We start from the raw sequence: 12921 nt of genomic DNA on the forward strand, positions 1-12921 counted from the left end.
GATGGAGTAATGCTGGACACAAGTATAAATTGGGAGAGGAGTGGCTGGAGAGCAGCCCTGCAGAAAGGGATCTGGGGGTGCTGGTTGACAGCAGGCTCAATAGGAGTCAGCAGTGTGCCCTGGCAGCCAAGAGGGCAAACTGCATTCTGGGGTGCATCAAACTCTTCGCTGGGTAAAGAACTGGCTGTATGGCCGGGCCCACAGAGTGGTGGTGAATGGAGTTTACTCCAGTTGGCGGCCGGTCACAAGTGGTGTTCCCCAGGGCTCTGTGCTGGGGCCAGTTCTGTTTAATATCTTTATCAATGATCTGGATGAAGGGATCGAGTGCACCCTCAGGAAGTTTGCAGATGACACCAAGTTGTGTGGGAGTGTTGATCTGCTTGAGGGTAGGCAGGCTCTGCAGAGGGACCTGGACAGGCTGGATCGATGGGCTGAGGTCAATTGTATGAGGTTCAACAAGGCTAAGTGCAAGGTCCTGCACTTGGGCCACAGCAACCCCAAGAAATGCTACAGGCTTGGGGAAGAGTGGCTGGAAAGCTGCCCAGCAGAGAAGGACCTGGGCGTGTTGGTTGACAGCCGCCTGAATATGAGCCAGCAGTGTGCCCAGGTGGCCAAGAAGGCCAATGGCATCCTGGCTTGTATCAAAAATAGCGTGGCCAGCAGGACTAGGGAAGTGATCGTGCCCCTGTACTCGGCATTGGTGAGGCCGCACCTCGACTACTGTGTTCAGTGTTGGGCCCCCCACTACGAGAGAGACATTGAGGTGCTGGAGCGTGTCCAGAGAAGGGCAATGAAGCTGGTGAAGGGTCTGGAGAAGAAGTCTTATGAGGAGCGGCTGAGGGAGCTGGGATTGTTTAGCCTGGAGAAAAGGAGGCTGAGGGGAGACCTTATTGCTCTCTACAACTACCTGAAAGGAGGTTGTAGAGAGGTGGGGGTCGGTCTCTTCTCCCAGGTAACAAGTGATAGGACGAGAGGAAATGGCCTCAAGTTGCACCAGGGGAGGTTTAGACTGGATATTAGGAAATTTTTCTTCACTGAAAGGGTTATCAAGCATTGGAACAGGCTGCCCAGGGAAGTGGTTGAGTCGCCATCCCTGGAGGTATTTAAAGGATGTTTGGATGAGGTGCTTAGGGACATGGTATAGTGGTGGTCTTGGTAGTGTTAGGTTTACGTTTGGACTTGATGATCTTAAAGGTCTTTTCCAACCTATACGATTCTTTGATTCTGTGATTCTGTGAAACACAGCACAACCAGCCAGTCAAAAGAAGCAATTATCCTGCTGTCTTTAGCATTGGTGCATCCTCACCTTGAGTACTGTGTGCAGTGCTGGGCCCCACAATTTAAGAAGGATGTGAAGGTCCTTGAATGCGTCCAGAGGAGGGCAACAAAGCTGGTGAAAGGGCTGGAAGGCATGTCCTATGAGGAGCAGCTAAGGACTCTGGGGTTGTCTGGTTTGTAGAAAAGGAGGCTGAGGAGCGACCTCATTGCTCTCTACAGCTTCCTGAGGAGGGGAAGTGGAGAGGGAGGTGCTGATCTCTCCTCCCTGGTATCCAGTGACAGGACACGTGGGAATGGTTCAAGGCTGCATCAGGGGAGGTTCAGACTGGACATTAGGAAGTGTTTCTTTACCGAGAGGGTGGTCAGACACTGGAACAGGCTTCCTAGAGAGGTGGTTGATGCCCCATGCCTGTCAGTGTTTAAGAGGCATTTGGACAATGCCCTTAATAACATGCTTTAACTTTTGGTCAGCCCTGAAGTGGTCAGGCAGTTGGACTAGATGATCGTTGTAGGTCCCTTCCGCCTGAACTATTCTATTCTATTCTATTCTATTCTATTCTATTCTATTCTATTCTATTCGTTATTTATTTACTTTATCTGACACCTCATTTCAGGCATCATAAAGAATTTACATTTATCTTGCTCTAGGACTACCACAAATGAATTATTTCCCTTGTCACTCTGGCTCTTCTCTAGAAAGAAAAATATAAGCTCACTTTAAAGTAGAAAAACCTGTCACTTGTACAGCATTCTTTACCCTGTATGGAATCGTGTGGTTTGCCTTTAATATTCGGATGTGAGATACAAACTATAAGAAAAAAAAAGGCTTTGCAGTGAAATGAAGTGGACAACTGCAAGTTCTAAATTTATTGAAGATAAAGCCTGTTTCCCCAGGTGAACTAAGTTTGCCTTCCTTCATCAAAATCACTGTTGCATTTTATTATTTTCACCAGCTGCAAACCTTTCCTAAGTACAAATGCTTTGCTGATGAAGGTCATCTCAAGTCTGCAGTTACAAATGTTATATCCATTTCCATATATCCATAGGGGGCAACACCTCCGCCCCTCCTTCCCTGCCTGTCCCTTCTGAATAGCCTGTAGCCATTGATAGCCACACTCCAGTCATGGGATTCGTCCCACCAGGTTTCAGTAATGGCAACCAGGTCATAGCTTTCTAGCAGCATGGTGGCTTCCAGCTCCTCCTGTTTGTTGCCCATGCTGCATGCATTGGTGTAGAGGCACTTCATCTGGGCTGTCGGCCATGTCACCTTTTTAGAGGAACATCCCTTAATTCCTTTGAGGTATTTCACCAGTGTTTCCCTGTTGGCTCCTATTACCTCAGGAGCCCCTGGCTCATCTCTGTAAGACTTCAAGCGTGCTGCAGTGTACCCAGCATGTCTCAGAGCAACAGGCTGAGGGCCCTTGCTGTCACCCTGTCCCTCTAACCTTGGCGTGTCGTCCCATGGCTTGTCATGGGCGAGCCTGATATTATCCCCCTCCCCCTTCAAGCCTGGTTTAAAGCTCTGTCAATGAGCCCCGCTAGCTCATGAGCAAAGACCCTCTTCCCCCTTTGAGAAAGATGAATCCCATCTGACGCCAGCAGGCCTGGTGCCGTGTAGACCATCCTTTTCTACAGGATGCTGCACCTCAGCAAAGCCAGAATCTTTCCCCTCTGTAGGACAGGGATATTAGTGGGTACTTACCATTGACCTCAGTAGCAGTGAGAGTGAGACTTTAGTTAAAAAGACTTCAGACATCAATTATTCTCTAATATATTACACGTGCATAGACCTAAGTACATACACAGAAACATTTCATATACAGATAATGATATATACACACATGCACATAAATTATTTTATAATTATTTCTTAACTATAAGAGATGAGAATATACTTAAAGACCTTTTACCTGCTGTCCTTTAAAATCCTCAGCTTTTACTAAGTAAAATGTTATGATTCAACATCAGAGACCAAAGATATTTCTGGAAATATGCATACATCTCCATAGAAATTTTATGAAAAATCTTCTCTTATTTATCCAGGGAATTTACTTGTTTATTTCTTGAAATTCAGATATTGTGCTACCACCCACAAAAATTAGCTTGTAAAAGTGGTAATAACGATTCTTGGACAACCTTGAACAGCATTTGCTTCAGGGACAATTCCAGGAAGTTGTTATCATTTGTGTTTCATGTTGTAAGCGTAGGAGGGAAGGAAAAAGCCCTTCCATTATTTCTGGATTTTAATCTCAAACCCCAAACTTCTCCACTTGTTCTTAATGCAATCAGTGACATCTGTGTGGAATGAACAAAAACATGTCTCTCCAGAGCAGGGTATGCTCTTCTGGCTGTCCTTTACAGCCACAGGTAAGGTGCTATGCACAGTATGAGAGAGCAGAGATGCAGTCCTAGAGGATGGAGAGCTTTGAAGTACAGCTCTAAAGGCTTATTTCCCTTTCAGCACAGCACTTCCTTTTGAGCTCAGAAACACTCCCACAGAAATTATTATTATCTAATGGGTCAGTTCTGAGGGTCAACCTCAGCTAAACAGGTGTTTGGTGGGGAGCAGAGGCTGATGAGGAATGGGTAAATGGCCCTAATGAGTTTCATGAGGCTGCCTGAAGGGGAGGTAACAGTTCATACAAAAGTGGCTTGTCAGACTGAGGAAGAGGAATTTGGAAAAGAGAAGCTCTAGTAAGAAAGTTGTGATTCAAAGCTTGTTTGCTTGCTGGCTAAATGTTAAGGTAATTTTTTTTTTTCTCTTGGAAATCAGAAGTGTTTTTTGGTAAATCTATAACTAAGGTACTGGGGAAAAGTGCCTGCTCCAAACTTTGAGAATGGTTTTTTTGAGAGATGATTTTCAAGTCTCATTAAAGAGCTGAATTTACAGAAAGTTTAAACTATGTGTAATATAGTGCATCTTTAAGATATTTAAAACTTGGTACAGAGTTTATCAGCTGATTTGGAAAACTTTGATTGTTGTATCTACCTGCAACTGAATATATCTTCAAAGATTATTAACTGTATTATACATCTCTGATATAAGTTAATGTCCTTAACTGCAATAGGTCCCTTAACTGTTGTGCTTAGTCAAAATAACAGCTACTAAATCCCTAGTAAACTTGTTGCCTGAATTTTCCTTAATGCTCTTTTTTTTAACATAAAGAATAAGGTTAGTGCTCTAATTCCAAGGCACAATGAGAGGACAGCCCAATGGATATGCAGCACCAAGCAGCTAATAAAGGAAGCCCATATATTTGTCTGCATTATGTTGTTTGCTTGTCTGGCTGCACAGCCTATGAGATAGTGGTGCATTGATTTATAATGTAAAAGTTATCTTTGCAGGCAGAGGTGTAAGAAACACTTCATTTTTAAATATCAGCTTGAATTTGGAAGAACAAAGTGTGATCCAGTGGAAGCATCTAATCTATAGTGAAGTTGTTTAAAATTGTTCAGAGGCCTTCTTTATTTGTCTGAGGATGATAAATCTCAATATTTGAGTCTTAAACAAGTTTTTGTCCTTATGAGGCAGCTTAATTTAGCTGAAAAGATTAAGGCCAGACACAAGTGCACCAATCTCTCTGCTTTGTACCACTTTAGCAACACCCAAAAGAGGGGAGGGGAGGGAGGCTGGTTTAACTAGCTGCCGAAGGTTGAACCCAGGGAGGTCTCTTGCTGAAGAAACACAGGGAGTTCATGGTCCATGTTGCCAATCTCTACCTACAGTATAATCCCTCAAGCTGTCTTGGGACTGCTTTACAAATTTGCTATGGTTGGATCAGCTGGGAGTAAGCCAGTGGAAATCAACATGTTCAGATGCATAAGAAAAAGGATGTAGAATCTGTGCTCATAAGAGAAATTATTAATTTGCACTCATTGCTGAGAGGCTATTACAGGACTAGGAGCATCAGAGCAGTGCAGTAAAAATTATTAGAGGCAAGGAAGAGCCTTTGTGTAAAGTGAACGTGAGAAATTCAAAACCTTTTACCTGAAAAAGAAGGCTTAAGTAAGAACAAGTCTTTATTAAAGCATGTATGGTGAGAAATGAAATAGCAGATGTAAGTCAACAAATACCTTCTCTCCCTTTCACCTACAATGAGAGGCAGGCAACTTTCAGTGAAACTAAAAAGTGAAAAATTCAATATGCTGGAAAAGATTTTCACTTCTTAAAATTTTATTTAAGACCATAAGTTTTAATGTAACACAGGCCAAGAACTCTTGAGAGAGACATGGATGCTATGCAAATAAATGGAGGGGGGGAAAAAGAGAGGATAGTATTGAAAAACTATCAAGTCTCATGTTTCACTGTGGAGATAGTCTTTAGCTACTGGAGGCTGAGGTTTCGTCTGTATTAATACACTAACTGTACTCTGACCCCTTCCTTGCATAAGGGACAACTCACACAGAATAGCTGGTGTCCATACTGTTAAACTCTCCTTGCCCCCAAAAGATGGGGACTGCATCAGACTGCCTGTTAGGAATGGTCCCTGACCCTAGTAACTCCTGTGCTGTGCCTGGGAATTATCTGGGAGTTGGCCCTTGCCAAAGCTCTGCCAGGAGCTGCTTTAGCAATTTAGCAGTTTTGGTGCCTAGGGTAGTTCCCTGGCTCTAATTGATGAGGATAGATGTAGCCTAAGACACCATGTCATGAGGGACAAATTACCCCTCACCAGCCTGTTGTGGGGTTCTTGTACTGTCCCTGGAAGTCTCTGTTGCTAGTCTCTTAGAAACTGAAAGGATGTAGGATGGGTCTGAAACCATGGTGTTCCTGAATTCCCATGTGAACTGTTGTTCCCAGCTCTCTTCCAAGCAGAAACTGCTGCTCAGTGTCACCATCACAGCAAAGCAAGCCAAGTTACTTCTGCTCTCTGAGGAAGGACCAAGATCTACTTATGTGCCTTAGTCCTGCAGCCTTAATAGGCTGTCAGATTAGTCTGCTTTGACAGCTGATGATTTATCCTTCTATTATTAGATATGTTGTTTCAAAACAGTGAAAAGATGGCATCAGGTAACAGAAATTACTGTTATCTATCTTCCTGCAATTTTGAATGTAATTATAAAAAATAGAAACAGGCAGGTAGTAGATTAATTATAACTGAAGCCTGAATGCATAACAATGTAATTAACTTAACTTCCAAGGTTATTGTGACTCTGCCCAAGGCCTTCCCTAGCATTGTGGACCCCCCTTGTCTTCTATGTAATTACCCTCAATGCACCCATGAACCAGAGGAGGGGTTGTTGCCTCACTTTAATGAGTATTGAGACAAAAGAGTAGGACCCAATTATTTAAAATATTTAGATGTTTAAGGATAGGAATAGAGTCTTAGCAGAGTTGTTACAAATCTGGCACTTATTTTCGCATGCAAGATAATGGCCTCAGATCCTAGGGAAGTGCCCAGTGGATCTACAAAACCTGAACTAAGCTCACAAATTTTAATTTTGAGATCTTCAAAGTGTGCTAACTTTGGCTTAGAACCAGAGTCACTGTGCAGGGCACTCTTGAACTATGTGGCTGATGGAAAGTACACATTCTCCACTGAGAAGTTCTGCTACCTTGAAATAACTTGAGACGACTTCAAAATTTCTTCTGCCTGCTACAAGAGGAAAAGGCAAATTGGGTCTGTTATCCTAGAGTTTCCAGACTGCTCAGCTCCTGCTGTGACTTAAACTTGGCCAGATTTTGTATCCAGAGCTCACACACACTGTGGTGACTTTATAGACAACTTCAGTCTATGAAAACTAGCCCGGATGTTGGAGTGCTGATCTCTTTGGTACATCTGGCCATCAGCACCAGGTGGTCTCGGGTATCTTCTTGCTACTCCTCTGTTTTGGTTTTGTTACCTCCACATTTAGCAAAGAACTGAGAGAGTTACTCATTTCCATGTTTCTCCTGCATTGCTTATTGCAGAATGTAGGCTTAGATCAAATGGGAAACAATAAACTCTGGTTTGCAAGTTATGAGGTCAGGAGACATGACTGGTCTGTGCAAACTGCTGTGTAAATGGGATATTAGATAATTGTGCCTTTCATAACTCTCCAGTCTCTCAGCAGGGAAAAGAAATCTGCTTTATTTCACTAGCTTATTGATTTGATGTTTTATGTCCCAAGGGCCTCTGTTCTAACTCTTCCTCAATCTTCTAAATCTTCAAAATATAACTTCATTTTTTTCCATCTATTTCACAGATCAAGTGGAAATGAAATTATCCCTTCACCTTCTGTCATCCAACCAAATTCCATCACTGCTAAAACCCACTGACAGCTCTGACAAGGCAGGTAAGTGATGAACAGGACATTGAGCTGTAAAGCAAACAAAGTACAATGCCTCCTTCTCATATGAGTAAAGCTTTCTCATCTGTCATGGACTGAAGACTTAAGAAATTTAATTGGTCTTGAATGAAGTGAGAAAGTCATTGCCAAATTGAGCCTGAACTTACCCCCACTCATAGGGCATTTTGCACACATGTTGTGACTGCTGCACTTTCTCCCATGGCTGACATCTAGGCTCTGTTGCTTCTGGTTTTACACTAGGCACTGAAAGTAGAACACAGACAGTGCTATTAAGGGTCAGAAAATCAAGGGCTGTTAAAGGTCTACTCTGAAATTATCCTCAGTTGAGCTTAAAAGGCACTGAATTATGCAACTGTGATATAAAGTCACATCCTGTATGTTCAATAAAAGTATCTACTGCATGGAAGGAATCAACACTATTAAAAAGATATGATAAACTTTGCAAAGTTACTGTTCAGTAATTTATCCATGGATCATGAGTTAGATGGAAGGAGACAGGTACTATGTTCAAGCTTAAAAATTCATCTCAGTTCTGCAGCAGCTGTTTGTTTCTGCTAAACTTGTCAGCTATGATTCAGCGCTGCTAACAGCCTTATTAGGTTTCAGAGTTACTGGCTTCACTATTGTCACCAGAAAAGCTAAGGCTCCAAAGCCCTATGTAGAAATATGAACCTGAATATCTTTATACACTGATGGTAATGAAAACTGCAAGTCCTGTCATGTAGTCCTTAATTTGCATGTATTGGGTTTGCATGGCAAGGTTTTGGTAGCAGGGGGACTACAGGGGTGGCTTCTGTGAGAAGCTGCTAGAAGCTTCCCCTATGTCCGATAGAGCCAGTGCCAGCCAGCTCCAAGATGGACCTGCCACTGGCCAAAGCTGAGCTAATCGGCGATGGTGATAGTGCCTCTGTGAGAACACATTTAAGGGGGGGGGGGGGGGGACGACACACGACACCTGCTGTGCAACAGAAGTCAGAAGAGAGGAGAGAGAATATGTGAGAGAAACAACTCTGCAGACATCAAGGTCAGTGAAGAAGGAGGGGGAGGAGGTGTTCCAGGTGCCAGAGCAGAGATTCCCCTGCAGCCCCTGGAGAAGATCATGGTGAGGCAGGCTGTCCCCCTGCAGCCCATGGAGGTTAATGGTGGAGCAGATATCCACCTGCAGCCTGTGGAGGACCCCACAGCAGAGCAGGTGGATGTGCCCAAAGGAGGCTGGGACCCTGCAGAGAGCCTGTGCTGGAGCAGGCTCCTGGCAGGACTTATGAACCTGTGGAGAGAGAGGAGCCCACGCTGGAGCAGGTTTGCTGGCAGGACTTGTGACCCCATGGGGGACCCACGCTGGAGCAGTTTGTTCCTGAAGGACTGCAGCCTGTGGAATGGGCCCATGCTGGAGAAGTTCATGGAGGACTGTCTCCCGGGGGGGGGACTGCATGCTGGAGCAGGGGAAGAGTGTGAGGAGGAAGGAGTGGCAGAGACAGTGTGATGAACTGACCACAACCCCCATTCCCTGTCCCCCTGCATTGCTCTGGGGGAGGATGTAGAGAACTCAGGAGTAAAGTTGAGCCTGGGAAGAAGGAGGGGTGGGGGGAAGGGTTTTTTAAGACTTTTTCTTTATTTCTCATTACCCTACTCTGATTTGATTGGTAATAAATTAATTTTCCCCAAGTCGAGTCTGTTTTTCCTGTGACTGTAATTGCTGAGTGATCTCTCCCTGTCCTTATCTTGACCCATGAGCCTTTTGTTAGACTCTCTCCTCTGTCCAGCTGAGGAGGGGGAGTGATAGGGTGGCTTGGTAGGCACCTGGCATCCAGCCAGGGTCAACCCACTGCACTGCACTAACTTTTAAAATAAAAGCAATAATGATTCTTGGAGAATTTTCATGATTGCACATGTACTGTTCTTTGACTGCTGAGTTGTATTCCAAGCTTTAAAATTAAGTAGGCCTTTACTAAGCATTCCTGTGGAGATTTCTGTAGCAAGTAATGGCAGGACTTTCTTGAATCTGTACTGACACACTGAGAAAGCTTTATCCTTATTTGTGCTTTAGATCAGGTGTCCGTAGCTTTCTACTTTTACATGAAGCTTTAATATCCCTGAAAGTTGTTGCTTTGTTGTTGGTTTTTTTGTTTAATAAATCTCCATTATGGATTAAGACTTACCAAGCAAATAGGCAGAAATTGCTTGGGGGGGGAGGGGACAGCAGACATGACCCTGTTTGCCTGCAGAGGGGAAACTTCAACCAAAAATCACTGCATTGTCTCCACATCTGGGGCTGTTGGTAGTATAGTTGATGGTTACTGACACTATTGCTGACTAATTACTCTCATCCCACCTTATTTCAGTAAGGTCAAACATATGCATGCCCCTGTGTCTGTGTATACATATTTTCTTAATTTTTACCCTTATCTCATTTCTTTTTTTTTTTTCACTGTGCATGTGGATATGACACTGGCAGATGATTTACACTGGGAATCTCACAGGATGCTTTCTTTTGAGGTTTAAGCCTGACTGTCACGTGCTTCTTCCCTCAGATCAGGAGACCTCAGGCAGCAGTTGGCTAATAAGGAGAGGGCAGATCTGAAATGTAGGAGGCATGCCTAGTCTTCTACAGTAGTGGCTGTTGTCTCCAAGCAAGAGTCTCCTCAGGGATATGAGAACACCTGGGAGCTTGGGTGAGGATGTGAGCGGCTTGAAGCAGTGAGCTGCTTGGATGCCTGCACATCACTGACCAGTATCGTAGGAGTGTGCAAGAGAAAGTCTTGTCTGCCTTCCACAGCCGGAAAAGATTAATTTAGACAAAGCTGCTGTATGCTACAGCCTGTTTCCCTCTCTGTCAGTACCTGCCAGTATCAACTCAGAGCTTAAACAGCTGTTACTATGAACTTGAAGCACCATTTTCCTCTTTCTTCCCATTCTTGGAGATTTATTCCATATCAGCTGTGTGACTGCCAGATGAGTAAAAGGAGTCATCCAGCCCTGTCCCTTCTCTTCCATCAGAGGCTGTGGTGCACTGGACAGCTTACAGATAAGTCCTATTTCTAAGGTGCAGCTCACACAGTGGTGATGTTACGCGGTATGGGTGGAAAGTGAAGTATAGTTGGGTGGCAGAATAGGCAGCATATATCCCAGGCAATATCTTAAATATTGTTGGTGACAATGCTATATAGCAAGGGGAGGCAAAAAGCCATAAGGAAACCTCAGAAGAAATGTCTTAAGGCATCTTGTTTGAATAGCCCGCAGAAAAAAACATGCTCATGTTTTCTATGCTTCCTGCTGGTGATACAAATGTGGCTTCTCTATCATTATATTGGCTGTGTATATATCATATATATATATCAACCATAGTCCATCTAGGAAAGAAACTCCTGTGTGTTGCATTTACAGGACTGCAATGGCTTACCTAGTCTCTTGCACTGGATAGTCTTCATGGCAGGAAACAACTTGAGGCTGGGCTCAAACAAAATGGAGTGTGCCCCTTCCAATTGCATGCTGTGTGGACAGGACAGAGTTATTCTCTCAGTGATCTCATGCAAAAGTTTCCATGGGTTTCCTTGCTAAACCCCCCTACAGGATGGGCAGGAGACAAGGAGTTTCTAAGGACTGAAGCATGTGGGATAGCCACAGTGAATCAGTGGCTTACAGAAAGCGGTCACATATTTTATCTTCTCTTAAATTCATTAACAAATATTCAATGGTAAGATTAGCTGATTTTCCTGTAGAAACGTATCAATCCTGTTAGCCCAGTGTCGTGGTTTACCCCAGGGGGCAACTAAGTACTACACAGCTGCTCGCTCACCCTCCCCCCCTCAGTGGGATGGAGGAGAGAAGGGGAAGAGCAAAAGTAAGAAAACTCATGAGTTGAGATAAGAACAGTGTAGTAACTGGAACAAAAAAAAAATTGTAATGAGAAGGAAAACAACAAGAGAGGGAGAGAGGAACAAAACCCAAGGGAAGAAAACCAGTGACACAACCTCTCACCACCCACGGACAGATGCCTAGCCAGTCCCTGAGCAGCGATCGCTGCCCCCCGGCCAACTCCCCCTAGTTTATATACTGAGCATGAGGCCATATGGTATGGAATAGCCCTTTGGGCAGTTTGGATCAACTGTCCTGGCTGTGCCCCCTCCCAGCTTCTTGTGCACCTGGCAGAGCAGGGGAAGCTGAAAAGTCCTTGACCAGTGTAAACACCACTTAGCAACAGCCAAAACATCAGTGTGTTATCAACATTATTCTCATACTAAAATCCCAAGCACAGCACTATACCAGCTACTAGGAAGAAAATTAACTCTATCCCAGCCAAAACCAGGACAGTAGCCACCCCTTATTCTATGCCATCTACGTCATGCCCAGGTCCTACCCTTTCCAACACATTCCAATTAATCACCACCACTTTCCCTGTCTTTTGCTATACACACACAGATATCATTCCCTTGGTCGATGGGCCATCCCTCTAAAATGTCTGTTGAGTCCATTTAGTCCATGACTTTGGGCTCCATCTGTCATAACAGTCCTTCAGGGCAGGAGAGATGGTGTGTGGTGTTGGATTGTTGCATGCTGAAGCCAGTTCTGGTTCCATCACCACTGCACTTTGCTTGGTTTCAGCAAAGCTCATTCTTCGTTAATCTGGGTGATTCTCACTGAAATACTGTTGATATGGAGTATAGCAACCATAAAAGCGATGACACACAGTATTATATAGCAATTAACATCATACCATTCAGTTCACTGGCTATTCTCACCCAAAATCAAATCCCCTTGAGGTACACAGCGGACTTCCCCATCCTTTCGCATTACCCACCAAGTGCACCCGGGTCCTTGAGCAAAAGCAATCCCACGAATGGGCTTGCCTTTGCCTGAGGCAGGAGTAACCCAGACTGCCTTCCCCAGCATGTTTTTTATGTGCACTACAGGGACTTTGTCTCCTTCTACAGTGCGTAAAAGTTTTGATTGGGCAGGGCCAGCTCGATTGGCAGATCCCCTAGTGTTGACTAACCAGGTGGCCTTTGCTAAATGTGTATCCCACTGTTTGAATGTCCCACCACCCATTGCTCGCGGTGTAGTCTTTAACAGTCCGTTGTATCGTTCGATTTTCCCGGAGGCTGGTGCATGATAGGGGATGTGATATATCCACTCAATGCCATGCTCTTTGGCCCAGGTGTCTATGAGGTTGTTTCGAAAATGAGTCCCGTTGTCTGACTCAATTCTCTCTGGGGTGCCATGTCGCCATGGGGCTTGCTTTTCAAGGCCCAGGATAGTGTTCCGGGCAGTGGCATGGGGCACAGGATATGTTTCCAGCCATCCGGTGGTTGCTTCCACCATGGTAAGCACATGGCACTTGCCTTGGTGGGTTTGTGG

The 12921-nt window shown here is 44.5% G+C and overlaps 1 long non-coding RNA gene and 1 pseudogene across 2 annotated transcripts in view; both read right to left on the minus strand.

The window, feature by feature from the left end:
• The window catches only part of LOC142402955 (uncharacterized), a 904242-nt gene that overhangs the window by 390675 nt on the left and 500646 nt on the right, over positions 1-12921 (minus strand). The window lies entirely within an intron of this gene.
• Positions 7644-12921, minus strand: part of LOC142402866 (complement component C7-like) — a 37170-nt pseudogene continuing 31892 nt past the window's right edge.

The sequence above is a fragment of the Mycteria americana genome (genome assembly GCF_035582795.1).
Source record: "Mycteria americana isolate JAX WOST 10 ecotype Jacksonville Zoo and Gardens chromosome Z unlocalized genomic scaffold, USCA_MyAme_1.0 Scaffold_18, whole genome shotgun sequence".
Taxonomy (NCBI): domain Eukaryota; kingdom Metazoa; phylum Chordata; class Aves; order Ciconiiformes; family Ciconiidae; genus Mycteria; species Mycteria americana.